This window comes from Mustela nivalis, assembly GCF_964662115.1.
Source record: "Mustela nivalis genome assembly, chromosome: 12".
NCBI lineage: Eukaryota > Metazoa > Chordata > Mammalia > Carnivora > Mustelidae > Mustela > Mustela nivalis.
Window position 1 is genome coordinate 59667695 of NC_139031.1, and position 13188 is coordinate 59680882.

The window sequence follows — 13188 nt, forward strand, 5'->3', positions numbered from 1 at the left end:
TTAAAGTATCAGATAAAGTAAGACATTATTAGAATAAAATTATGCTAACTTTGATAAGAATCTTATAAATAATAGCATTCAATGTCAGAATTAAAGAGATTTTAGTTTATTTCATATTTACTGAAAGATAGTTTTAAAGATTTAAGAAAATATAATGTTTCACTGTGTTTTAGTTTGTTACCAAAAGTATGGATACATAAATGTAAAATAAACCTTTGACTATTAGTGTGTGCTTGAATTTTTACGCTCTCACAGAAACAGAAGTCCTAGAAAGAAAAAAGCACTCTAGATAAAAATGAATACTTTTTGAAAGTTAATCATTAGAATTGAAATTCCTACAAAAATAGTTGTAATAAAAATAGATGTAATTTGAATATTCATCTCTTTGTCACCTTTGCTCAGTATACAATATAGCAGCTTTATCAATAGCCTTATGAATTTTCAATGTATATTTTTATGGTTAAAAAGTTATAATTGCTCAAGGACTTATTCTGAAATGTCTAAACCAACACTTTTAAATCTTTCATAAACATTTTCTAGATCCACACCAAGAATCCCAAGCTACAATTAAAATATTCATTAGTAGACTGCCCATTTATAATAGATTTAATGGGCCTGTACATGCTAATAATGAAGAAATGCTATGGTTTACAGATTTTATATAAAAGCACTCCTTATGAAAGCTAATGACTCATACAAATGAAAGTAATGTTTTAGAAATATAATGTGAGTTTAGAAAAGCAAGTAATTTGATAAATTTATGGAGAAGAAATTTAATTTTTTCTTATTCTTGTTGATATTTTCACATTTATTAACTTTAAAATTTTTTATCCAGAGTCTATTGGATAATACTTTGAAGATAAAGCAAAGGTGCTTGAAAATATATACCTTTCAATGTTTACTTTATAAATCATTTTCCAAAAAGAATTCAGATCATAGACCTTGTTTAATATGCTTGGTTATTTTGTGTTTATTCATGTTAGCATTTAAATGAAAGGTTTATGTCCAATATTATGCATCCAATATTCTGACTCTTTCTTTGGCCCTTTGTTTAAAATACAAACTTCGGGGCGCCTGGGTGGCTCAGTGGGTTAGGCCGCTGCCTTCGGCTCAGGTCATGATCTCAGGGTCCTGGGATCAAGTCCCGCATTGGGGTTTCTGCTCAGCAGAGAGTCTGCTTCCTCCTCTCTCTCTCTGCCTGCCTCTCTGCCTACCTGTGATCTCTCTCTGTCAAATAAATAAATAAAATAAATAAATAAATAAATAAATGAAATACAAACTTCTCTAAACTTTAAAATAATGCTGCTAGCCCTTACTCCAAAATATTAAAGTATCATAATTTTTTTGATAGAATTAGAAATATATCTTATTTTTCATATTCACAAATTATAAAACTGATCCAAATTGCAACATACATAATAAAATTTTAAATTTCAGATTAGAAATACTTGGAAATATTTAGAGCCTAGAATGGAACATTTTATATCTATCTATCTATCTATCGATCTATAGACAGATAGATATAAAATAAGTATCATTATAACCATGTAATTGTTTTTAAAGCAGTTACATGATAGAGGTTTTTTTTTCTTTTTTTTGTTTTAAAGATTTTATTTATTTATTTGACAGACAGAGATCACAATTAGGCAGAGAGGCGGGGTCGGGGGGTGAAGCAAGGCTCCCCACTGAGCAGAGAGCCCGATGTGGGGCTCCATCCCAGGGCCCTGGGATCATGACCTGAGCTGAAGGCAGAGGCATTAACCCACTGAGCCACCCAGGTGCCCCACTTGCTAGAGTTTAAACCACGTGTATTTATATTAGTTAAATGAATGTGATATTTTCTCTCCTTTATGTCACTTAATAATTCATTCCTTATGATAAGCATGCCACTTATTTCTAAAATGAGATGAAGTGACCTAAATATTAAACATATTAAATGGGGATAAAGCAATAAATACAGAAAACATGAAAAAAGAAACAGTATTATATCTACAATGTTATAAGTAAGAAGTAAATAACAGGCAGTTATAAGATTTTATTTTTTAAAAAAGTGGAATAGCTATAGTTATGTGTTCATATAAAGCTTAGTAGATGACCTAAGTGGAATGTATTAATTAATTCTTATATAAGAGACTTGGAATAGCACTGTAGCTGGCATTTTCTCAGGCGCTGTTTGCAAATGATACTGAAAACATCAACTCTCTTCTTGTTTATAGAAAAAGAAAAGCCTGATAGTTTTAAGATTGCATAAGTCTTCAGCACATTTTCCTCATCTGATGAAGTGGATGAAATGGTGTACTTGTGAACAGCAGTAGAACACAGTTGGGCTGAAATTACTAATATTTAATATTAAATAAGAAATATCTTACAAAGCCTTTTCCTAGATACCTCCCATTTTTCATAGAACTCAGCCCCCCTAACCCTGAAAATGGGTTGCAGAACCTGAGCCTGTTGATGACTTTGTCAGTTTTACCCCCCAGTTTTCAATTTGCCTCCCAAGGACTTCCTCATGTAACTTCATTGATGTTGAAAATGATGGACAGCGTCGTCGTTGACACTGCATCTATTATCTGTTCACAATGGCCTGAACTGCTCCGGAGGTTTCTGTGGACAAGTACGTTGGACAGCTACCTCTCCCTGGTGTTGAAGAGTGGGTAACTGCCCTCAGTTTCCTTCATTTTCCGTCTTGTCTCACTTTGATAAAAACTGCCTCCCTTCTCTAAGGTACGAACCATCAAGTTGAAGTTTTACATTTGATTGAACTCAGTAAAAATGGTGACTTAGTGAAAAAGGATATAGAAAATGTCGCAGAGCTCAAAGGCAAGATGCAAAGTTGGGCTTAATGAGAACGGAAAGTAATCAAGAAAATAGACCCACTCTTTTCTCTTTTCTCTCTACTCATTGCTATCCTTTATGATCCACCTCAGGATCTCACAAGGCTGCCACGTCTACCTGGAAATCTTTCAGTTCCCATAGTGGCCACCCATTGGCTAGAAAACACGTCATTTAGTTTAAAAGTTCGAGATAGAAAAACCTCAGAAGGTAAGGAAGAGTCAGAAGATTGGGCAGGCTTGAGGCATTGTCCATCCCTGGGGGTTAGCCATGATCATAGCTGGAAGTCATATGGGTGGAATTGTCTGTGTTTAGGCTATGAGGATGTTCACGTTCTGAGGTAGGCATGTAACACTTCTGAATACTGGAAGATCCCAGTATGCCTTCATTTCCAGAGTTTGACTTTTATGATGCGGAAATTAATTGTAAATAATTAAACGTTTGACTTTTGTGATGCTGAAATTAAATGAGGCAAATAACTAGGCCCGAATAAGCCCCCATTCTTGGGAAATTATGGTATTTGTAGGCAGAAAATGTTGTCAAGGGAAGTTTTTTGTAATTGGGTTTTTAACTTTTATTTATTTATTTTGATTATTTAAAGATTTACTTGTTTATTTTAGAGAGAGAACATGAGCTTAAGTGCTAACAAATGGGGGGAGGGTCAGAAGGTGAGAATTTTCAGCAGACTCCCCACTGAGGAGGGATTCCTAAATGGAACTCATGACCCTGAGATCATGATCTGGGCCAAAACGGAGAGTTGGATGCTTAAGTGAGCCACCTAGGTGTCCCTGTGTTTTTTTAAATTTATGTATTTGAGACAGGTAAACTAAAGCCCATGAAAATAAATGTCTGTTAAAGGACAGTGTATGTACGATACTATCTCCAGTCAATATCCACTTTATTTTCATAAATTATTCAGTAGCATACTGTGAGAATCAAAAGTGTTTTCTTGATTGGAAGTAGATCAATTATTTGACTATCAAATTGTCAGGCTACACTGAAAGGGGAAAAAAAACTGAAGTGTATTGAACACGACACTAAGGATTTTAACTAACATTAATTATTTAGACCTCACAAAATTACTGAGATAAGGAGACTCATCCCCATTTTACAGATGAATATCCTAAAAGTCGGAAGAGTTCAGTTGTTTAGTACCCTGCTGCTTACATATTGCAGTGATTGTATTCGAATACCTGTCTGAAACCAAAACCTATTATTTAACTGCATTGTATCACTTATTTTAAAAAAAAAAAAAAAAAGCCAGGAATTTTCAATGGCTTTTAATGGCTCAAGACCACTTGATAACTTCAGTAAAGGATTCCTCATCAGTATCTCTTCCCCCATATCTTTTTGATCCACAGTATGCACTGATATAGAAAGCTATGCATGTTAAAATAAAAGGTTTTAATTTATTCATTAATCCAGCAAAAAAAATTTCCATTTTACTTATTTTTATTAACATATAATGTATTATTTGCCCCAGGGGTAAAGGTCTGTGAATTGCCAGGTTTACACACTTCACAGCACTCACCATAGCACATACCCTCCCCAATATCCATAATCCAACCACCCTCTCCCTACCCCCCAACCCCCCAACAACCCTGTTTGTTTTGTGAGATTAAGAGTCACTTATGGTTTGTCTCCCTCCCAGTCCCATCTTGTTTCATTTTTCCTTCCCTATTCCCCAAAACCTCTGCCCTGCCTCTCAAATTCCTATCAGAGAAATCATATGATAATTGTCTTTCTCTGATTGATTTATTTTACTCAGCATAATACCCTCTAGTTCCATCCATATCATTATAAATGTGAAGATTTCATTTCTTTTGATGAATGCATAGTATTCCATTGTGTCTTTATCTATATATCTATATCTATACACACATACACACACACATACCATATCTTCTTTATCCATTCATCTATTGATGGACATCTAGGTTCTTTCATAGTTTGGCTATTGTGGAAATTGCTGCTATATACATTCGGGTGCACGTACCCCTTCAGATCACTACATTTGTATCTTTAGGGTAAATACCCAGTGGTGCTATTGCTGGGTCATAGGATAGCTCTATTTTCAACTTTTTGAGGAACCTCCACACTGTTTTCCAGAGTGGCTGCACCAGCTTGCATTCCCACCAACAGTAAAGGAGGGTTCCCCTTCCTCCTCATCCTTGCCAACATCTGCCGCTTCCTGACTTCTTAATTATAGCCATTCTGATTGGTGTGAAGTGGTATCTCACTGTGGTTTTGATTTATATTTCCCTGATGCTGAGTGATGTGGAGCACTTTTTCATGTGTCTGTTGGCCATCTGGATGTCTTCTTTGCAGAAATGACTGTTCATGTCTTCTGCCCATTTCTTGATTGGATTATTTGTTCTTTAGGGGTTGAGTTTGATAAGTTCTTTCTAGATTTTGGATACTAGCCCTTTATTTGATATGTCATTTGCAAATATCTTCTCGCATTCTGTCAGTTGTCTTTTGGTTTTGTTGACTGTTTCCTTTGCTGTGCAAAAGCTTTTGATCTTGATGAAGCCCCAACAGTTTATTTTTGCCCTTGCTTCCATTGACTGTGGCGATGTTTCTAGGAAGAAGTTGATGTGGCTGAGGTCGAAGAGGTTGCTGTCTGTGTTCTCCTCAAGGATTTTGATGGATTCCTATCTCCCACTGAAGTCTTTCATGCTTTTTTATGTGTGATGTAAGGAAGTGGTCCAGTTTCATTCTTCTGCATGTGGCTGTCCAATATTCCCAACACCATTTGTTGAAGATACTTCTTTCCATTGGACATTCTTTCCTGCTTTGTTGAAGATTAGTTGACCATAGAGTTGAGGGTCCATTTCAGGGCTCTCTCTTCTGTTCCGTTGATCTAAATGTCTGTTTTTGTGCCAGTACCATGCTGTCTTGATGATGACAGCTTTGTAATAGAGCTTGAAGTCCGGAATTGTGATGCCACCAACTTTGGCTTTCTTTTTCAACATTCCTCTGGCTATTCGGGGTCTTTTCTGGTTCTGTATATATTTTAGGATTATTTGTTCCACTTATTTGAAAAAAATGGATGGTATTTTGATAGGGATTGGATTAAATGTGTAGATTGCTTTAAGTAGCATAGACATTTTCACAATATTTGTTCTTCTAATCTGTGAGCATGAAATGATTTTCCATTTCTTTGTGTCTTCCTCAATTTCTTTCATGAGTACTTTATAGCTTTTTGAATACAGATTCTTTGCCTCTTTTGTTAGGTTTATTCCTAGGTATCTTACGGTTTGGGGTGCAATCGTAAATGGGATCAACTCCTTAATTTCTCTTTCTTCTCTCTTGCTGTTGGTGTATAGAAATGCAGCTGTTTTCTGAGCATTGATTTTATATCCTGACACTTTACTGAATTCCTGTATGAGTTTTAGCAGTTATAGAGTGGTGTCTTTTGGGTTTTCCACATAAGTATCATATCACCTGCAAATAGTGATAGTTAAACTTCTTCTTTGCAGATTCAGATGCAGATTCAGATTTTTGTTGTCTGATTGCTGAGGGTAGGACTTCCAGTACTATGTTGAATAGCAATTGTGATAGTGGACATCCCTGCCATGTTCCTGACCTTAGGAGAAAAGCTCTCAGTTTTTCTGCATTGAGAATGATATTCGCTGTGGGTTTTTCATAGATGGCTTTGTTGATATTGAGGTATGTACCCTCTATCCCTACAGTCTGAAGAGTTTTGCTCAAGAAAGGATGCTGTACTTTGTCAAATGCTTTTTCAGCATCTATTGAGATTATCATATGGTTCTTGTTCTTTCTTTTATTAATGTATCATATCACATTGATTGATTTGCAGATGCTGAACCAACCTTGCAGCCCAGGAATAAATCCCACTTGGTTGTGGTGAATAATCCTTTTAATGTACTTTTGGATCCTATTGACTAGTATTTTGGTGAGAATTTTTGCATCTGTGTTCATCAATGATATTGGTCTGTAATTCTTCTTTTTGATGGGAACCTTTTCTGGTTGGGATCAAGGTAATGCTGCCTTCATAAAATGAGTTTGGAAGTTTTCCTTCCATTTCTATTTTTTGGAACAGTTTCAGGAAAATAAGTATTAATTCTTCTTTAAGTGTTTGGTAGAATTCCCCTAGAAGGGTGTCTGGCCCTGGGCTCTTGTTTGTTGGGAGATTTTTGATGACTGCTTCAATCTCCTTACTGCTTATGGGTCTGTTCAGGTTTTCTATTTCTTCCTGGTTCAATTTTGGTAATACATCTCTAGGAATGTATCCATTTCTTCCAAATTGTCAAATTTGCTGGTATATTGTTGTTCATAATATTAACAGTATTAACAAACAATAATAATTATTTGTATTTCTTTGGTGTTGGTTGTGATCTCTCCTCTTTCATTCATTATTTTATTTATTTTGGGTCCTTTCTCTTTCCTTTTTGATAATCAAGTCAATTTTCTGTTCCTAGAATTGCTGCTCTTCTTCTCTTCTATCTCCTATTGAGTTTGTAGGTGTTTGGAATGGTTTGATAACTATCTAGCTGAACTCCTGGGACCTAATGATATTTCAGTCTGCTGCTCCTATGCCATCTTGCTCTAAATCTCCCAGAAAAAATATTTTTGAAAGGAACACATTTCAAGAAGACTTTCTGAATTAGTAGCCTGTTTGATCTTAGCTGTGGAATATGCATCTGTATCTAGAAAGATGTCTGGTAAGAAAAGGCATCCTTGCAGAGATAAGACTAAAGCCAGGAGAGCAGCTGGATATTGGGCTATGACTTAAAGTTAGGAGACTCTCAGTTTAATTAAACCCCAAATCCTTGTTCTACCTCTTCCCAGTGATGTGGACTTGCACAGAGAGCTTCACCTCCTTCTATATTTAATTTCTTCATTTGTAACATAGGAGTAAATAATATTTATTTCACAGCATTACTGGGTATTTTTAAGTAAAAAATGAGATTATTAGAAATGATTTTTTCACAGTGACTACCATCTAATAAATGCCAAATATATGGGTTTGATTAATATTTATCAGTATTACTGACAATATTGATGTTTGTTTTTAATATTTACTATTTATATTATTTCTGTTGCTGAAAACAATCTGTGCAACTAGCTGAAGAAAGGATGGCAGGCAGACTCCCCCACTTGGGCTTTAGGTTTTCCAATGATTACTGTATATTGATGAGTCTTGCTCCCTGATTAAAGAATTTACTTTTTAAAAAGCATTGATTAAACAGTATGTGGGATGAAAACAAGATAAAATAAGTGAATGGAAATTTTACTTCAAGTCTGGCATATGATTAGTAAGAACGAGGGTAAATAGGCTTTAAAAGCAGCTGGCACAGAGTGAGCACAGTTCGCGAGCTGTGCGTGTGTCAGGCTGGGTTGTGAGTGCTTTCCAAAGGGTTCGGTGGATTGTGCCTCCTGACGCAGCTGTGAGGTGCTCCCTGTAATTCTTCATCGTGGAGGCGGCTGGGGGCCCTAAGCCCTTTTGTCTTCCGGCCCCTTCCTTCACATAAAAATATTTAAAGTGATATTCTACAGATGGGTTGGTAAAAAGGCAAATGTATTTATATTTTAAAACATTTTCTTTAAGCTAACAGGTTTCTTCCCCCTGATTTTAAAAGAAAGGAAAACATTTTCTTGAGCCTTTGAAAGTACTGTGAACCCTAGTCACTGTGCCTCTTGTGCATGGTGGTCAGGAAGGTGACACACTGGCCAGCATGGCAGCCTGTGGCCCACATACCATGTTAGACCACAGTACTTATTAAGGAGGCAGTCTGCATGCTCTGAGAGAAGAAAAGAAAGGGAAGACAAACCAGATGCCACTTCGCTTTGCATGTTTATTGTAAGGACCACCTTTTTTCTTTGGAGAAACAATTTTGACCTCAGTGGGAAAGCTTTTGTCAAACTTTCGACTGCCAGATGAGATGAGCCAATTTTTGCCTGCAGGTGGTGCTAGATCCTCAGTTCCCAGGTAACATACCAGAAATGAGAAAGGACCGCTTCAGTGAGAAAGCATATTAAATATTTAATGCAAACAGGATGTTCTTCAAAATAAAACTCGTCATTAATATGATATCTGTCTTTCCTGCGAACTTATATGTCTTCATCTCACCTGGTGAGTAATCAATAATAACAGCCACTTGCCTGAGTGCTCTGAACAATTCATTCAAAGAAGTGGTGATTTACCCAATTTGTACTAGATTAAAATTGTTGTGAGTGGTATTAGTGTAAGCAGAAAAACATTTTGCTTTTCATATATACATTGAGCTTGGAAAATTCTCGCAATTAAAATAACCAGCAGTTAGAGGTATTTCAAAATTATGCCTTGTTTTCCCTGTCTTTAACAAATAATCCTAAATCAGTATGTAGCACACCCTGTGGGGGAGAGAAAAAAAAAATCTTTGTAAAGGATTCTTTCATGAATTTGCTCCTTCTTGGCACCATCATTTTGTCTGAAGTAAGTAAGGTTCCCCCAGCTACATGTATTGTATGTGACGATACCTGAAAAATCTTTGACTCAAGACACTATGAACTAGAGAAAAGTAATAAGACTTACTGGTTACAAATATTATAGTGAGAATAATCCCAATTTATTTTATTTTTCAATTCCCTCAGAAGACATGACCGATAAATAGATCAAAATATATAGAGTGGCTTCTGATATCAGACTTCAGTCTTCCTCATCATGGAATTGGTGGTAATCCTTGTTAATATGGCCAAGAAATATTGTTACTGTCTAATTTGGATTCTCATTCTAGGATCTAGGGATCTTCATCTGCATTTCCTTCACTGTTTTGGCTCAGTGCTGCCAAAATTGAGATGCTCCTTTCTTGCTTAAGGGCTCTGATTACAAATCAAAGGAAATTTCTTAGAGTTTGCTTATTGCATGGGTCCAAGTTGTGGGGTTTTACTATTTTTGTTTTTATTTCTTTTTTAAAAGATTTATTTTTTTTAAATTTTTTATTTTTTATAAACATATAATATATTTTTATCGCCAGGGGTATAGGTCTGTGAATCGCCAGATTTACACAATTCACAGCACTCACCAAAACACATACCCTCCCCAATGTCCATAACCCCACCCCCTTTCTCCCAACCCCCCTCTCCCCAGCAACCCTCAGTTTGTTTTGTGAGATTTAGAGTCACTTATGGTTTGTCTCCCTTCCAATCCCATCTTGTTTCATTTATTCTTCTCCTACCCACTTAAGCCCCCATGTTGCATCACCAATTCCTCATATCAGGGAGATCATATGATAGTTGTCTTTCTCCACTTGACTTATTTCACTAAGCATGATACGCTCAAATTCCATCCACATTTTTGCAAATGGCAAGATTTCATTTCTTTTGATGGCTGCATAGTATTCCATTGTGTATATATACCACATCTTCTTTATCCATTCATCTGTTGATGGACATCTAGGTTCTTTCCATAGTTTGGCTATTGTGGACATTGCTGCTATAAACATTTGGGTGCACGTGCCCCTTTGGATCACTACCTTTGTATCTTTAGGGTAAATACCCAGTAGTGCAATTGCTGGGTCATAGGGCAGTTCTATTTTCAACATTTTGAGGAAGAAATTTATTTATTCATTTAGAGAAAGAGCATGCGTGGGAGCATGTGTGGGGGAGGGGAGGGGCAGGAGAGGGGAATGGAGAGAGAGAATCTCAAGCAGACTCCCTGCTGAGTGCAGAGCCAGATGGGGGGCTTGATCCCACATCCCTGAGATTATGACCTGAATATGGATCAAGAGTGGGACATTTAACTGACTGAGCCACCCAGCACCCCGCCAAGTTGTTTTTTAGCTGTCAAGACCTATCACTCATTTTTAAGGAAGACCTTGATGCTGCCTTGATGTTGGTTAATACAGATGGCAGGCGAAGGATGCCTCATACCCCCACCTGACTGTTTTTGCCACCTCAGTGTTCTCTGCTGATGCATTCTCGCTGATGACTGACAACTTCTGAGGACTGTAAAAGTGGATAGGATTTTTTTTTATTATTATCATTTTAAAACCCTTCTGGTGGTAATTTGCCAATTTCTTCTTTGGAGTTGACCTGAATCCTGTCTCCCCATATCAAAGAGTCAAGCCATATCCAGTGTAATGTCATAAAGACAGCCCGCTGCAGCATTACAAAAGAAATGAATAAAGCATTAGCAATGATATGTATAGTCTGACCACTGTTGTTTCCCACAGAGTGGACTACATAGAAGAGTAGAATGGGTCAATCCAGGAGAGAAAAAAATCACAAGGCACCAACAGAGATTGGTGAAAAATGTGGGTTCCTTTACAGAGAAAATGTATTATGATTCACGTGAGTCACAGACAAATACTTTGAAAAAATATTTTGGTTTTGTCTTCCCATAAAAGAAGAAATAGCTATAAGAAATGGAAATTTGCATTACCAGAACATAAAGCCTGAATTGCTCATTTTGAGGGTTTGGCATATGGCTGTGTGCCTGGCTCTGTAGAGCAAGAGTGGGATTTTTCTAGAGCCATATGGTTGAATCAAGAAGGGCAACGGGCTAGAGCAGACAGAAGGCAGTTTACAGTTAATGATAAAGTCCTGATGCATAATAAATTCTAAAAAGCTTCCAGCATTAGAGTCACATTAAAAAGGGGAGGCTGCCAAGGAATACATTGTTGTTGTTGTTGTTGTTGTTCACCTGAAATGAGAGAGCGAAGATCCCAAACAGAACACTATTTGTGAGCTCTTTTTAGATGACCTAACCTTCTTCCTATCACTGTTAAGCCAAGCAATTAAGAGAAAATTCCTGTTTGTAATTGTCTTGAACACGAGTCTTCCAAGTGAGTAAATACTGAGTTTCCACTAAAACAAAAAACTCCTTTACCAACCCAGGCAGGCAGGCCGATTACAGGCTCTCCCTGTCCCTATTACTATGCACCAGTGAGAGAATCTGCTAGAAAGAGCAAATTGATAGGCTCCCTACCCCTTAGGGAATGCTAAAAAGACAAGTGTGGTTGAAACCAAAATGAATAATCAGTTTGTAACTTGTGAAAGAATACTCATGTGGAAAATATACATGTGAGATTTTAACTAATGAGGCTCCAAGCTCTCTGTAAAAGCCACGTTGCAATTAATTAAGATGATTGCTACTCATTATATTTTAAAAAGCAAAGTAAGTTCCTTATTAAAGGTATAAAACTGTCAGAAGAGAGCAAATACTCATATACTACCATATGATAATTTTTATGCTAAACTAGATAAAATTGGCATATGATTATAATTACTTCAGCTAACATATAATAATAATAGAATGAACAAATGAAAATTAAAATCAAAATCCACAATCTTTCATTGAGGCCCAAATTTAAAGAATTATCACATCTACTATTAAGAGTAGTGCTATAAACTGGGAACTGTCAGTGAAAATTTTGAGAAATATGGCCATTTAATAGAGCACTGGAGATTTAAAATAACCCCTGATACGTTACTTTTCTGATAATTTAAGTATTAGGGCAATAATTCCACTGCCAAAAATGTTTATTGTGGCACAGTTTCTAATATGAAAAAATAAAAATAAATAATATTTTAAGTGACTGTCAATAGGAAAATAATTAAATTACTACCTACTCATCATTAGAATAAAATAATAAAATAAAATAATGATTCATGCAGAACTATATCTTATATCTTGTAAAGATAGCTATGTTATAGCAAATGAAAAAGGTGAGGAGGCAAATTTCCAGGTAATAATTACAGTATACTTTCATTTTAAAGTGTATGTTTGCATATGTATAAAAACATGTATATTTTTAATATATATTAAGTATAGAAAATTTCTAAAAAGACAAATATTAAATGTTTAAAACTAGGTATGTCAGGGAAATGGGATTGGGAGCTGAAGAATAATAAAGGTAGATTTTACTTATTATTTCATAAATCTTTGTACTGCTTAAATTTTTATAGTGATATTATTTTTGCAATTTATATTTTTGCAGAATCTCCAATTAGTCCTAAACAATGCAGCTTTCTTGAAATGCCATTTAAGAGACATTCAGAATAATAGGAATTGAAAATCAAAGAACCAATATGTAATTTTCTTTAACTGAAGAGAATAAAAATTAATTAAAAATTTAATATGTTCTTTGTATAAAATTTTAGCCATAGTACTTATATACTTTTCAGAGAAAAAATTTTATTTATTCATTATTGCTTATGTATTTAACTTGGAAACTATTATATTTAAATTAGGGAGAATGGTTTACCATCCCATGAGTATTATCGTAAGATTAAAATTAATTGCTTGGAATTTTCATATGAGGCCAAACTGGACAGGTAATCAGTCACAGACTAATGTTATTAGCTTGATTCACATTATCAAACTGTATTTCTAATACTATCAGGCAA